General features: G+C 41.2%; 1 long non-coding RNA gene across 12 annotated transcripts; it reads left to right on the top strand.

The window, feature by feature from the left end:
* Positions 1-2,291: 2,291 nt before the first annotated feature.
* LOC127300504 (uncharacterized) lies at positions 2,292-12,708 on the top strand. 12 transcript variants are annotated; one of them, XR_011745214.1, is made up of 17 exons: positions 2,293-2,714; positions 2,794-2,868; positions 3,070-3,134; positions 3,227-3,312; positions 3,642-3,742; positions 4,947-4,992; positions 6,150-6,466; positions 6,832-6,941; positions 7,529-7,665; positions 7,764-7,831; positions 8,245-8,356; positions 8,452-8,577; positions 8,772-8,819; positions 10,165-10,250; positions 10,340-10,469; positions 11,020-11,168; positions 12,415-12,708. It is a non-coding gene; the product is annotated as an uncharacterized lncRNA (long non-coding RNA). The 12 variants fall into 12 exon arrangements; XR_011745215.1 differs by having other exon boundaries at positions 11,972-12,708; XR_011745212.1 differs by adding an exon at positions 8,050-8,117 and having other exon boundaries at positions 11,020-12,708.
* Positions 12,709-14,574: the final 1,866 nt, after the last annotated feature.

Genomic DNA, 14,574 nt, shown 5'->3' with positions numbered 1-14,574 from the left:
ACAACTACACGGAGGTTGAAGACGCCACCTTGTGCCGAGCTTGGGCCTCCGTGGGGATGGATGCTGTCTCCGGCACGGATCAAACAGGCAAGCGCTACTGGCAGCGCATCGAGGACAAGTTCCACAAACTCATGCCGCGCGTTCACCATCCTGTCGATCGCACCTACCGCTCCCTCCAAGGTCGTTGGGACGCGATCAAACCGGCGTGTAGCCGGTGGGCAGCAGCAATGGACCAAGTGGTGTCCAATCCTCCTAGCGGCGCAACTGTCGACGAATATGTGAGTGCATATTTCAGATAGCTAATTCTAGTTTTAGCGTCGGTGAGATGTTGACGATTCGTTGGTTCCTTTTGCATATGTAGGATCGCATTGCCGATGCTAGGTATAGAGACATGGCCGGCAGCAAGGGCAAGAGCTTCACCATGCGTCATTGTTTTGATGTGCTCCAACACCTTCCCAAGTGGAAGTTGAGGGATGAAGAGGTCGCTCTGAAGAAGGCTGCGATGGTTGCGCTCGACGACACCGAGGACGAGAAGGATGGCAGGAACGCCGACAAGCCAGAGGGGAACAAGAAAGCGAAGGAAAGGATGAGGCTCGAGGGGGAGGCTGCATTGTTGAGGGACAAGTTTGATCAAATGATGAAGTCGAAGGAGGTGATAGCGACAAAGACTTTGGAGACCAAGCGTGTCATCATCGAGACGAAGAAGGAGGTGAGCCTTGCAAAGCTTGAGGCCAGCCGAGAGGAAGCAAAGAACAAAGCCAAGTTGGAGGAGATGAGGATCGATGTGAAGAAGGCCAAAGCAACGAAGCTACTATTGGCCGAAGAGAGGGCAATCTTGATGATGAACACGAAGGAAATGAATGAGCTTCAGCTGGAGTGGTGGAAGGAGACCTCGGCGGAGATCACGGCGAGGCGAAGAGCTGCTCGTCAAGAGGCAACTGCTGCTGCCGATGTGCATCCAGGAGGTGGTGCCGATGTGACTCCTGCAGGTACTGCCGATGGTGCTGATGGCGGTACTGCCTATGTTTGATGCCGGCGGTTAGATCTGATGGTGAACTATGAACTGTGTCATTTGGTTGTGTCATTTGATGTCTGCACTATGAACTATGCATGATTTGTTTGTGTTTTAAACGTTCAGCTTTGATCGATCATATGCAAATCAATTTCATAAACCTTGTTTTTACGGGTTCGGAAGCCCGAGGCGCAGAATAGAGCCCGTAAACCCAAACTGAAAAACAGAATATTCTGTTTTTCAGTTTTCGTTACGGGCTCTGTTCTGCGCCTGCCATTTTCCGGCCCGTAAACACGAGTTCGGTGCACCGAACTCGTGTTTTTCGGTTCCAATTTATATGGGCTCTGTTAGAGATTCTCTAACACATACCGATTCGGCCCGTGGAATTTAAGCTCGGTTTCCAGGCTGTGATTCTAAGGCCTATCCAAATGGTGGAAACTGCTCACGAATTCCAGATTCAACGATTCCAAACCCAATTCCATACATCCAAACACAGCATATATGTTTTATTGTGTAAGCTATGTAGATCTTTAGTTTGATCTATATGTTGTATTGTGTAATCTAGATAGATCTATACATTACTACTTTTTGTATATGTTTCATGTATTTAAGTCGAGCTATCTTTTATTATAGGATGATATTTTGGTGACACTTAATAAAAATTGGACAGACTGACTTTGCACAATCACTTATGAGTAAGAGCAACACATCATTTAAACTTGCATTTATTTGATTTTAACTTACCTATTTATGTTCTAAATCCAATGATTTTGTGTGTGCAGTTTGCCATCATGTGCCAATTTTTTGCGATGTGGAGTGTTGTATCTGGATTAGGGCTAGTGAGAATGCAGGCATATGAAATCGCTCTACTGGCGGGGCTTGAGGAAAAAATGGAGGTCAGGCTGAGTGAAGGTAGCACATCAATGCTAGAGGCACTATTTTTGCACATATCTCATCTGTATAGCTAGCAAGTGAATCTATATTGAGATACATGTATATATGTGGTGTATGAATGTATAATTAAATATAAATGAGTTTTGCTAATGTATTAGCATGCATTGTTAAGTCATGGGCTACTGGGTACAGCTGGATATTGCCTGTTGCATTCTTCCTATAAAGGATGCAACGCTACTCGGCCAGCCAGGGGCCTTGCCGGGGCACATTCATCTGGTCCGTTAAATTCGCCAGCTACAGTGTGGTTTCACCCCCGCTTTTCATTACACCCATTGGATGTTGTCATTTCTTTTTTCACTTGTTGCTCCTCTGGATATGTCTATGCCGAGTGGGACCAGGCACGCGTGGGGCCGACGAATGGAGACAGCGCAGGTGCCCGCTTATGTCGTCTTTCTTCGTCTTCTTTTTACTGTGTGGGGCGACTGCGGGTGAAACCCTGGATCGGAGAAAATATCCCAAACCACTCCCCCAATCAGTGGCGTCCTCTCGTCCCCAATCCGCCGCCCTCCTCTCCTCACCCAATCTCCACCTCGTGTCCCCTCTCCTCTTCTCCTTCCCCAATCCAATGGCGGCAGAGGTGGGCGGACTTGGCGAGCGGTAGGAGCGGAAGCAACTTGTGGCGCATCTGGAGGAACTCCGGGAGCTCTGATGGCGGCGGCGGTCGGACTGGACTGTGGCGGCAGCGAGCAGACGGGAACGGCTGGTCGTCTCGTGGACGGCGGCGGTGGACTGCCGATGGCTGCAGCGGGTAAGTTTTTTCATTTCGTCCTTGCAACCGGGCTCCTCTTTCTAATTCCTCTTCCTCCCTAACTTTATTTTGCGGCTAGGCTTATTCGTCCAGCAGATTCAGCCACAGGGAAAGCAATCCCCATTGGTACTCGTGAACTCCATGGCTACCATAGGTATCGTCCCCTTTTCTTTCTCTTTATTTCTAGATGTTTAGATGGATTCGTCTTGATCTGAGATGTTACCTTGTGGTATTGTTCTTCCCTTTTTATCCCAGGACGTGATTCTATCCTCCCCTTCTTTTTCTCTTTATTTCTAGATTTTTAGATGAATTCTTCTTGATCTGAGATGTTTACTTTCTTCCCTTCTAATACTAGGATGTGATTCGTTTTGCTAAGATGAGTTGGCAGCACTTTAATGGACCTGGCCGGTGATTTACGATGTTAGATTGCCTCATATGTTTCAACTTTGCTAATGTTTTTTCTTTACTTGACGTCTTGAATGCTTTACACATGTTGAGGTTTTACTTTGAAGGTTTGCGTTTGGGTGGCCCAAGATTTCTACGATGTTGTTGATAACGACCAACATCGGTGCAGGAGGATTTAGTGCTTATCTCTCATGTAGGTGAATCTTCCTCTATTTTATTATTTTGTTATGAATGCTAATATAATAACCATCCCTTGATTTTTCATCTTGAGTGTGAATATGCATTTCCTAATAGCTTCTATATTTATGTTGCTTGAATAAGGATTGCATTAGTTGAATAAGATTTTAAGTAAATATTGTATAGGGTACCTATTTTCCATTGTTTAACTCTCTTATCCTTTCAAGAACTAATAATGTTGCCATACTGACCGTTGTTTTCTATATATGGCGTGTGATTAATTAATTTCTCAATTTTGTGAGTTGCGAATGTCCTTAGAATTGATTTGGTGTTTTCTTTTTGTAGGATAATTGTTCACTCCAGTTATGAAGTTTCCATATTTAGAGGGCTGACTCATGGTGCTAGATGCCACTTTTGTTTATATCATTTGCCTCATCGTCATTTCTGTAAGTATGTCCTCAACAATCTCTATTGTCAAATGCTCTTAGAGGATCTATGTACTTATTACTGGGTTTCAGTCACGAGTCTAATAAAAAAACATAAGAGTAGTGTAGTCAATCTATTCTTGCTGCATATTTGTTTGTTGCTTATATGGTTTCTATTCATAAAAGTAGTGTAGTCAAGCCTTTCTGAAGTTTGGTTAGAGCTGCTACATAATATAGTGAGAGCATTCATGTCCACAGTGAAGCCAGTGATACTTTGTGACTTGGGTGGTTTCTATTCATAAGAGTAGTGTACTCAAGCCTTTCTGAAGTTTGGTTAGAGCTGCTACATAATATAGTGAGAGCATTCATGTCCACAGTGAAGCCAGTGATACTTTGTGACTTGGGTGTGAAGCTAAGCTAGCTTGTTTAAAATCCTTCTGACAAGCCTAATGCACTCTGTTCCTAGCTTAGATCTGGTGGAGATGCTTAGCTATGATATCATGTTTGTGTTTAGGTCATATATATAGCCTGAATCCATGCTTTGTGTTAGGTCATATGTAGCCTGAATGCATGCCTTTTTCCTCTTAAAATATCTTACTGAACTGAATACAGGAACACTTCCTTATTTAGTAGGAATTCCTTCCCTTCGCCACATCTTGTAATTTGTAACTGATGTCTGTTCCATATAATTTGGTGTTCAGGTTAAAATTGGTAGCTGCTTATATTGATAGGGACAGTTCGACACAGCTTGAATGCTATTGTCTGGCATGGTAGCTTTAGTCCTGTTTTCCCCTTCTGCTATTGTTTATCATTAGAGCTGAAAATTGTTTCTCAACCAGAGGAAATACAATTGCGTGGTTCTCTTACATTTTTTAAGGCTTTTATTTTCATGTAGAGATGTTTTATACCATGGATCTCTGGCCCTAATCATTTGTGTGATGTATTTGTACATTTATGGTAAGTAGGATGATAGTCCACGAATGATTCAGTAACCGGAAGTTATTTATTCGTTGACACGCCTGTAGGTGTTATTATTATTATTATTTCTGGAATTCTTACATGATCGCCAATTGGTTAGGTTCTAGGTAACTAAGAGGTCATCTCTATAGTTGAAGCATTTAAAGTGTTAGCGGTAGAGTTGGGTCTCTTGCCGTGTATTATAGTAATTGTGGTATTCTCGACTTTTTTGGCTGGAATTTTGAAAGAACAAATTTTTGTTTTGCAGCTAGGATTTAGTGTTAGTTGATTCTAAGGTTGGCTGCAGCCTACAGGTATGCCCATTCTCCCTATCTCAGTTTTCTCTCTATCTTCTACTGTACGTTGAACTGCTTATTAATCACAACACTCTTACCGACCAAGCATTTATGCGACTTGGTGAAAGAACAACCTCGATTAATTGGACCATAAATAGTAGTTTGCGACCATTAAGTATCTTTATCTTTTCTTCTATTGGATGACTTCCTTCCATGTTTTGTTTTTTTGCGCAGCAAGAAATTTGGTAATTTTCTTAGGGTCTTATACTCCTATAAATACATAAAATTGTTAGATTCCCCTGTGTGAAATTGAGCACCAGCGCGGACTCGAGGGATGGGGGCGACAGATAGTTTTCACATTACACAGTTTGACAGATAGTTACACCAGTACTTGTGTATACCAGTGTGTTAACAAACTCTATGATATATATACAAATTTATCTAATAGTCCAGGACCTACTAAGGTTGAACCAAGCAGTATCTCAGGCTTCAAATAAAAATATTGTCCATGTTTTGTTTTCCTAGACAGACTAACGACTGAAGCAGCTCATACTAAGAAGCTCTCTGGTATAGTTCTCTCAAAGAACTTCCGACTCACTGTTTTGGTTCAACGGGATTACTTTTTAGATAATATAGGAAATTGTCATTTCACACTCTTTGGTTTCTGAATGGTACTCCCTCCGTCCCAAAATACAAATGGTTTTCTCTTTCTATATAGGTATCTCATGCGAGATTGGGGCTTTTTGTCTTCGGTGTCTAACTTAAACTGCACAATCTTCCACTGAAACCTTCTGGACAATGCACACTATATTCCGTGAATATGTGTTTGCCTTTACTTTCACGGTTGAATCTGTGTTGTCCACAACGATTTTGCCGACTTGTCGAATATTTGGCTAGCTTGGATTGTTGAAAATCCTTATAGATAAGCATGTGGGTCATAGCAGAATAATTTGCATCATAATTAAATATATGCTGCCACTGCCAACGATAAATTAAACCTATGTTTTGAATTGCATGATATGCTTGTAGCACGAGGTTTTCATGTTTTCAGTTTTTTGCATTGTATCCTTGCTTTATAAAAATGAAGTTTTTTCTTAGCTTATTTGGAAAATATGTATACATTGATTCTTAAAAGCTTAAGTGAAGAAATGTCCTAACCAAATATGTAACTTCAGGTTTGAATTCCTAATTTGGTGCAAATAACTAAAATGAATGGATATTATTCTTAATGGGTCCAGCCTCCTCGCCTATCCCAAATCTTCTGCCCAGCGGCTTGCCTCGTCTGCGCCAGCATCCACGACCCTAGCCGCCGACCATGAGCTTGTATGGATATAACTGGTTAGAAATTCTTCATCTTTGAGGTCCTACTGGTTTTCGCCAATGCCACGTTGCAGAATCATTGTCTGGTTCCAATGTCCATTTTGTTGGTGAGGCTGGTCAGTTCAGATGTTGCCAGGATACATAAATGGCCTGAAACAATTTGAAATGAGAGGTTTGTGATTGAGCACACACGTTTTGAGTTACCTCAATGTTGTTGCAATTTTCTGCCATGTTATGATATGCTGATTTTAGTATAGTACTGAAATGTTAATATGCTATCTGTAAGGTGCCTAAAATAATATTGCCATGATTGAGCACACACGTTTTGAACTACAGATGGTTATTCTGAACTTGTGTTTATGTTGCTCGCTATTGTGAAACATAATTAGTCTATATCTTCTAAACATTTAATTTTTTGCGTAGCTAGAAAATCAGATGCTATGCTTTAGTGATTGTACCACAAATATTTGTGGTCTTCATGCTCCATCTCAAGATCTAGACAATGTCCAGATTTTGATGGTCGACCTTCGTTTCTAGAGCAATGATTTGGTGATTGTACCTCAAATATTCGTGGTCTTCATGCTCCATCTCAAGATGCAGACAATGTCCAGATTTTGATGGTCATCCTTCGTTTCTAAAGCCCTCAGGTATTTCTCAGTTCTCTTATATTGTCTCTGCTCCTAACGATCTCATCTTGTTTACTTCTTGACCATGCCATGCTGCTTGTTTTAGCCACTGTTGAATGATGCTAATTATGCTTGTCATTTTTATTATGTTTTAGCCACGACCTGATGTGTTCTACTAGGTGTGTGTGTGTGTTGTCGCCGTTGTGGGCTACTGCTAGATGTGTGTCTATCTGAATTCAAGTTTAATACATGGATCTGATGTATGTTTGTCATGGATATAATTCCGCATGGTCTTTTATTTGGGGTCCTTTTGGTGGTGAGGTATGTGTTGCTTCCAAGGGTCGCTTGGCTGCGCTCCGCCTGCGCTGGGTATGAACCCTACTGGTGGAGTAGCATGGAGATGGAGAGAATAGGAGCACATCGCAGCTTTGTTGTGGTATTTTTATGAGATGGAGATCAAGTGGTTATGAATCTCAGTGTATTCTAATCAGATCAATTTTATTTGTGATGTAATCTTGCTGATTTGATGCGGTTAGTGTAGTGGTAACCTTCCCAACTACCAACTGGTGCTTTTGAGGTTTTTAATTTTTTGTTTCTCTGCTGAGCAGATTGGTCTAAAGGTGGAGGACTACAAGGGCTTGTCGGTTTGCAAAGCGTTGGTTCTTGAGATGAGCTTATGTGGATCATCTGGGAAGCTCAGGGATGGAGCAGCAATTCAAGGAGATCTGGTTTGAAGTTTGGGAAGGTAGTGTTGTGCAATATGCAGGCAACAAGTCACTTTTTCGCCAGCGCATGTCTCACTCAGTTGTTTTTATGCTTCTGCTTATCTTTTGTCATTTTTAGGCTTCATTTGATCTCTGGACTGCTTTGATGTACGTTGATGAATAAGAGCACCCATCCAAGATACTAAGGTCAAATCCTGATTTCTTTCTCTGCCAAGGTGCATGTTTTTTTGGTGGATTTTCTATTTATCCATGTAGTCATCTTACTAGAAGTAAAATCTAAGTATGCCATCTTATTGATGATTTAGATTCAGTGGTGCTTACCTTTGCTGCATACTCAACACTCTCCTTTTTTTGCTTGAGTAACCATTGCTTTTTATATACAATTTTTTATCTCTTTTTATTAGTTACGAAATTCTGTATGAGGAGGCCAATCATGCACCAGATGTGGTAAAATATAAATAGTCTCGCCTGGGTGAGGAACACTACGGGATGCCACAACCCATTTTCCTACTTTCACTTTCTATATACAATTTGTGAGGATTGATTTGGGTCCTTGCTGCCTTCTCCTAAGGTTTGTAATTTGATTTTTCTTTTCGTAGGGTTTGTTATTTCCACCTTGATTCCCATTTTCTAGGGTATCAACCATCATGTTGGTTAATTGGTCGGCAAGATATGGCGTTTATTGCTTCAGGTCCAATTAAAATGCTTCAGGTCCGACTAAAATGTTTATTGCTGCCAGTGGTCTCCTTATTTTCTGAGAGAGATACAGGATTCTTGGGAGAATGGCTCATGTTTATGACTGCCAGTGATCTCCTTATTTCAGAGAATGTGCATAAAGCTTCCGGCCTTCCCTATATATTTCCAGCAGAGAATATATGCAAGTCCCCTGTATACCTGTCAGAAGGCCAACTTTCAGATGGATCATCTATCGTGTGAGTACCAAATTGCTTCACTAAATATGCATGCTCGCTTGCCCTTCCGTTTATTGTTTTACTACTACATGATTTTGTAGAGTATTAGCTGAAGGAACTGCGATGAAACTCTTGCATTGAAATTATAGAATCAGATTTCAGCTTCCTAATGGATGACATTTGGCTTATGAAGTAAAAAGATATCCAGCTGGCAGGGCAATATTTTGGTTGACCTCATTCTCTTCTTTCGTCAAGGCTAGAAGGTAACAACACATGTTGTTGTGTTTTTGCACTATATTTAATATCGGTCTTGAACCAACATCTTCTAATTGTATATCACCAGACACTTTCTGCAAGGTGCTAAATAAGTGAAAAACTGGCATCTAGCCCCCCCTAATGTTCTTCCAACTCAATGTTTTGAAGTTGCTACGAGCTTATCTTTCAAACTGAATTCTACATTCAGAAAAAAATCTGTGTTTTGATATTACTTACCAATGATAGATCCTTACTGTAAAGAATGCTACTTATGTACTTGATTTCTTCGATTTCAATTTGATTTGCTTGCCCTTCTTCAGTTACGAACTTACAATAGCATATGAATGCATATCTAACTGATGAAGTGCCATCCAATATGCAATATTTTACCATGATAATTATCGTAGATAGCAGCTGTATGTTCATACCATTAGTCAGTGCTTCTCATTCTAGCTAAGTTAGAATGGTGACTAGCATTCGTGTGTTGAATATAGCACTCCCCTTTATCAGATGCTTTAGTAAAGACTATTGATATAAGAGAAAAGGCAAGTTCTGTCTTTTTGTGCAAAAAGTTGAGCACTTCTTTTATTTTGTCTCGCTTCTCTTAGAAAAAATACAAAAATTCAGAAATTTTGCAGTCTTGATTTCAAGATTTGAAGTGAACGTACTAGCTGTCTTGAAGTGATTCATATAATTGGAACCTTTTTTAGGGGCATATAATTGGAACCTGAATTGTGTAAAAACTGAATTTCATTTTAAAAAATACTTATCTTAGCAGTCCCCTTTGTTTGTATTAAGATTTTGATTCATATAGTCGTAACATATAAACAGTTTTGCAGTTTTGAGGTGAATTAGCTGTCGATATGCTTTTTGTGAGAACTATGTCCATGTGCTCAAGATGATAGGATATGAATCTGCCCTATAATTTAAGGTTATATGTTTTAAATTCTTTTGGGAGAAGATGCTGCAGCAATCATACAATTCAGATTTGGAAAGATTAGGAATGAAAATAGAAGGGACCATACACATACAAGATCATTCAAAGCTGTGCCGAATGAAATCGTAATCGGGAAGGCATTGAACTGAAATCATGTTCTTGTTTAGTTATGCCATAGATTTGTTTGGTCTGATTGCAGATGATGCCCTTTAACTTCGTACTACCTATTTAGAAGTGTTCACGGGAAGTTTCTTCCCTGCACGCTATAAGATTAAAAAATGATCAATTGATTTACTTGTTTCTTGCTGTCATTTTAGTTGAGGTGATGCTTAAATAATCTGGGTTTTTTTTACGATGGATAGTTGTTTATCTACAAATCTAATAGTTTGATAGGCCTCTGCGCATTATGATGATAGGTTGCCTCAAATGATTCAAATTTACATCAAATGAGGCATACAGGAGGCCGTTGGATGGGCATTAGGTTTCCTTGTGTTGGGAGGAGGTGCAGTGATTTTGCCGCAGTTTTTTCTACCTAAAATACTTCTTCAGCACCGTTATTTCATTGTGTTAATGTCTTTGCTTTTTGTACAGGTAGTGTCGATCCCGCTTCTGGGGAATTGATTTGGGTACCTTTTGAAGTTTGGTTCTCATATATTGGTCCTGAAAGATATTTTTGTGCAAGTGGCCAATTGATGTTACGCTTATTTGAAAGCCAAGCCTGGTATGTCTCAGGCTCTTCTTTTCTATTCTGAATTTCTTCAGAAAAATATATTACTCTCTGGGCTTGATGATTTGGGTAACAAGTGTTTAATCTAAATTTTAGTGTGTTCTCGAGTAGGCGAGTAGCTGCTTGTCCGTTATTTACTTCTTATTTCAGTTTATAGTTTTTTATGCTTCATTTTCCTTGATGATGTGCAAGAAGTTTAATTTATGCCATAAGTTGTATATGAGTCCCTGCACATCCAATCTCATTAAGAAAAGAATATTTACACTCTACTATGTATGCATGAACCACTATTGCAGAGCTCTTATTGTCAAACAGGTCCAGCAGTGTACACCAAGTGCACACCACTTGGCATGCCAGCTAATTTGTTGCTTTTAGGATGTAACATGTGGTGTAGTTGGCTTAATACAGATACAAATAATATGTTCTTTTTTACTCATGAACATCAAGTACTCAGCTTTTCAGTGTGCCTGCAACCCAGTTTGGCAACAACAAGAGCACATGGTATTTGCTTTGTCAATATATCACAATTTAATTATGTTTATAGGTGTGCCTGCACTGCAATAATCAGAGCTGGAATCAGTGAGTGGGGCTTTCAACATGATTACGGGGTTGCATCTAGCTCCACAAGCCACCTTTATCACATCCTTTTAAGACCTGAATGCGACGTAGTACTACATTACAAGGGTCATTCAGGTAGGTGGTGTCAGTTCTTGATTGTGTATGACTGATTATGCCAAGGTATTTAATCTACCGTTTTTTCACTCGATAGAGGTTTCCTAGGATACTCAATCTCTGCATGTGTTATACGCGTCGGCCAACTTTGTGTTCGCCGATGACCAGTACCTCCGCGGCATTAGATAATTTTTCCAGCGTACAGATTTTAGTAGACAAAACGAATGTTGTTATGAAAGATTTTTCAGACCAGAAAACACATAAGAGCCTGCGAGAGCAAGGGGAACCAGTATGCATCTTGTTTGGAATGCATTTGGCCAGCTGCCATGGATGTGGTATGGTGGCATTACAAAAATTTCTATTTTCTTCATGTTGGGTAGTGTGCTGTATAACACCTCAGCTTTCTTGTTCTTCATGTTGTGTAGTTCTACAAAGGAAAATGATAAATTAGTGTACTTGTTTCTTTCTGTCATTTAATTGAGGAGATGCTTAAATTATCTGGCACTGTTTGAAATACTACAGAAATAGATGCATGTATATTTACCTTTGCAGCACTTGTATTTATGATACACACATGTTGTATTTTCCATAGATAAAGCACCTTTATTTGTCTACTTCACCGTTTGATTTACACTCATTCACAACACAGTACACCATGTGATTTTCGGTGAGTTTCACACTCACATCCATAGTTGATTCTGTTCCCTGTAGAAAATTCATAGTAGCAGTGCTGTGAGGATTATAATTTATCTGATGTGCTATGCTTTGTTATGTTAATGGATTTGACAAAGATAATGATGACCCAAGCATGTTTTATTTCATAGTTGTGGAACTCTAAGCAAGGCGCAGTTCCCCTCCAAGTTACCCTCCAAGTGTACAGCGTGTGATTCGCCATGTTGAGGAATCCTGCATTTACTTGCATATAATCCTCCATTTTTTTGTAAAATTAGAGCTTAAATCAGCTAGCCAGTGGCAGCTAAATGCCCAGGTAGGTTGAGATATTGATGGAGCTGATAATCTCTATTACTTTATGAATTAATGATTGCTGGTATCACTAGGATAGTAGTTAATGAATCTTGAAATCATGTCTCGCCATGCATAATTTTGCTGATTGGTATAACCATGTTACCTACGATATTGGTTCTTGTTTTGAGTACAAGAAAATAAAGATTGGGGGCATTGAAAGTATCCTTTTTTGTAGTTAAACTAGATGACCACTTCTGATGTTGTTTTGCAATCATGATATGTTCTGAATTTCTATTGGAAGGGTGGTGATGATGTCGCTCTGTGGACAGCCTGGCAGAAGATGAAGCGGCCGATTACCTGAAATTGTTTTACCGTGTAGCTTACTACTAATCTAAGACATCTCTATTGCTTGGTTCATTGTAATCTGGTATACTGTTGCAGTAGAGCTTTATGATGACATTATTGTCACTTTACTTCCAATATAGTATTATTGCTGCTTAAAATTTACATTATTTATGGGTATTTCCTTGCCATTCATGTAAACAATGTACCTTCAAAATAGTTACTATGATCAGTAGTAGATATCGCTGATTCACTCCAGCTTTGTACAAACTCTGGTCGACACTTCATATGAATCGAATAGAGTGGTCTATGGAAACAAATGTTTCCTTAGAACTAAGGTCATATAACACAATGGATAAGACCTGTAGGTACTAGCCCTCGATTTTTCCACTGGCACGTGCTTACCTACAGAAATATGGGGGCTTAAGTTGTTCTGCTGAACTGCGGTACAATTAATTGTATTGTTCTTTGTTTGTATTTGTTTGTTGCCTCGCTCGGGTTAATTGGAATTGTTGCATAAGGGGTTGGAAGAGGAAGAGCGAGGATGTAGGAGGAGTGGAACTGAGGCGTCGAATTGGGGGGATGGTGTAGGGAGAAGTTTATACTAAAATCAGCTAAACTTATGGTTTAAATTTTGATTTGATTTTGCCATTTGCGCGATAGCGCAACGGGTCATCTAGTATATAAAACGTCTACGATATTTGCTGAAATCATACAACTGATTGAAAAAGGCGGGTGCCATGTAGTACAACACATACGCCCAGTTCAATACTACTCATTTGTGATCTTGTAATGCACTGACAGAAGGGTATACCTGCAAAGAAGCGTCTGCAAATGGAGACCCCATCGCACACGGTAAACTAAACCGTGTGCGCTGTAGAGAAGCATCGCACATCATTACATACTGACGATAAGGTTTAACATATGTGGTAGACCATGTATGAAGATATGTTCTGTACTAGTGCCGACAATACATTAATTTAGTGTATGTTCAACGGTTGGCATTTAGAACTAATAAACATAGAGGTTTTGCACCCATTTGTCGGACGTCACAAATACAATATCAGAAATATATTTTTTCTGGTGAGCTACCAAAAAGAGTGTCATAAGAGCATCTCCAGTCGCGTCCCCCAAACCGTCCCCAAACCGCGCCGGATCGAGCGTTTGGGGGACGTGTTTTGTTCGTGCCGCCTTTGGGTGACGTCGCTCCCCAGCCGCGTCCCCCAAACGCCGCCCCCAATCAGAAATTCAAATAGATGCATTCAAAAGAGATCGTTCCCGCCGATTCGTCGCGATCAGAGTAGCGGCGATCAAAGTACTGGGCGCGCGATCATATTACAGACCGGTGGTGCATGCAAATTAGAAGAATGGGTTGGGCTACGGCGTCGTATCCTGAGTCGACGCAGACCCGTCGAGCACGATGACCTCGTCGCGATCTGCCTGTTGCTGTGCATGGTGCGTCTGCTCCGTCGCCGACGCAGAGGCCGACGCAGGTGTAGCAGTAGAAGACGCGTCAGCCTGCTCTTGCTGCGCTGCCGCTGCCGCCGATGCCGCTGCCAGGGCCGCCGCGTCCGCCGCCGCCATTTTGGCTTCGATGTCGTCGAGGATCTGGCCTTTGAAGAAGTTGTGCGCCGCTCGCGTCCGGGGAGACATTCCCTCTGTCGACGTTCTCAGCAGGGACATGTCGTCCCTGCGTTTCTTGAGCTCCAGCTTCTCCTCTTGCCTCTTGAGCAGCTCGGCCCACCTTTGGTCGGCCTTCTTGTCGCGGGAGATAAAGGTCGAGGAGACGTCGGCGAGGCATTTCGTGATCGACGCCTGCGTCTTCTCAGACGACGCAGCGTCGGCCAAGGCGGCCTTGGCAGCCTTGTTGCCAGTAGGACGCCCTGTCGAAGTTGCCAGCGGCGCGTCCAGATCAATGGCGTCCTTCCCCTTGGACAGCGACAAGCGCGTCAACCGCCATTTCTCATTCATTTTGAGCTTGCCATAGCAATGCATGAGCACGAAAGACTTGTGACCTTCCGAGTTCTTCGAGTACAAATCCATGGCCCTATCAAACTAACCAAAGGAAGCAGAGTCATTTCATCGAACACAATGTAGGCGCTACGGATTATGGAAGAAA

Source organism: Lolium perenne, chromosome 5, assembly GCF_019359855.2.
Source record: "Lolium perenne isolate Kyuss_39 chromosome 5, Kyuss_2.0, whole genome shotgun sequence".
In the NCBI taxonomy this organism is placed as follows: Eukaryota; Viridiplantae; Streptophyta; class Magnoliopsida; order Poales; family Poaceae; genus Lolium; species Lolium perenne.
This window is presented reverse-complemented; position numbering and strand designations above follow the sequence as displayed.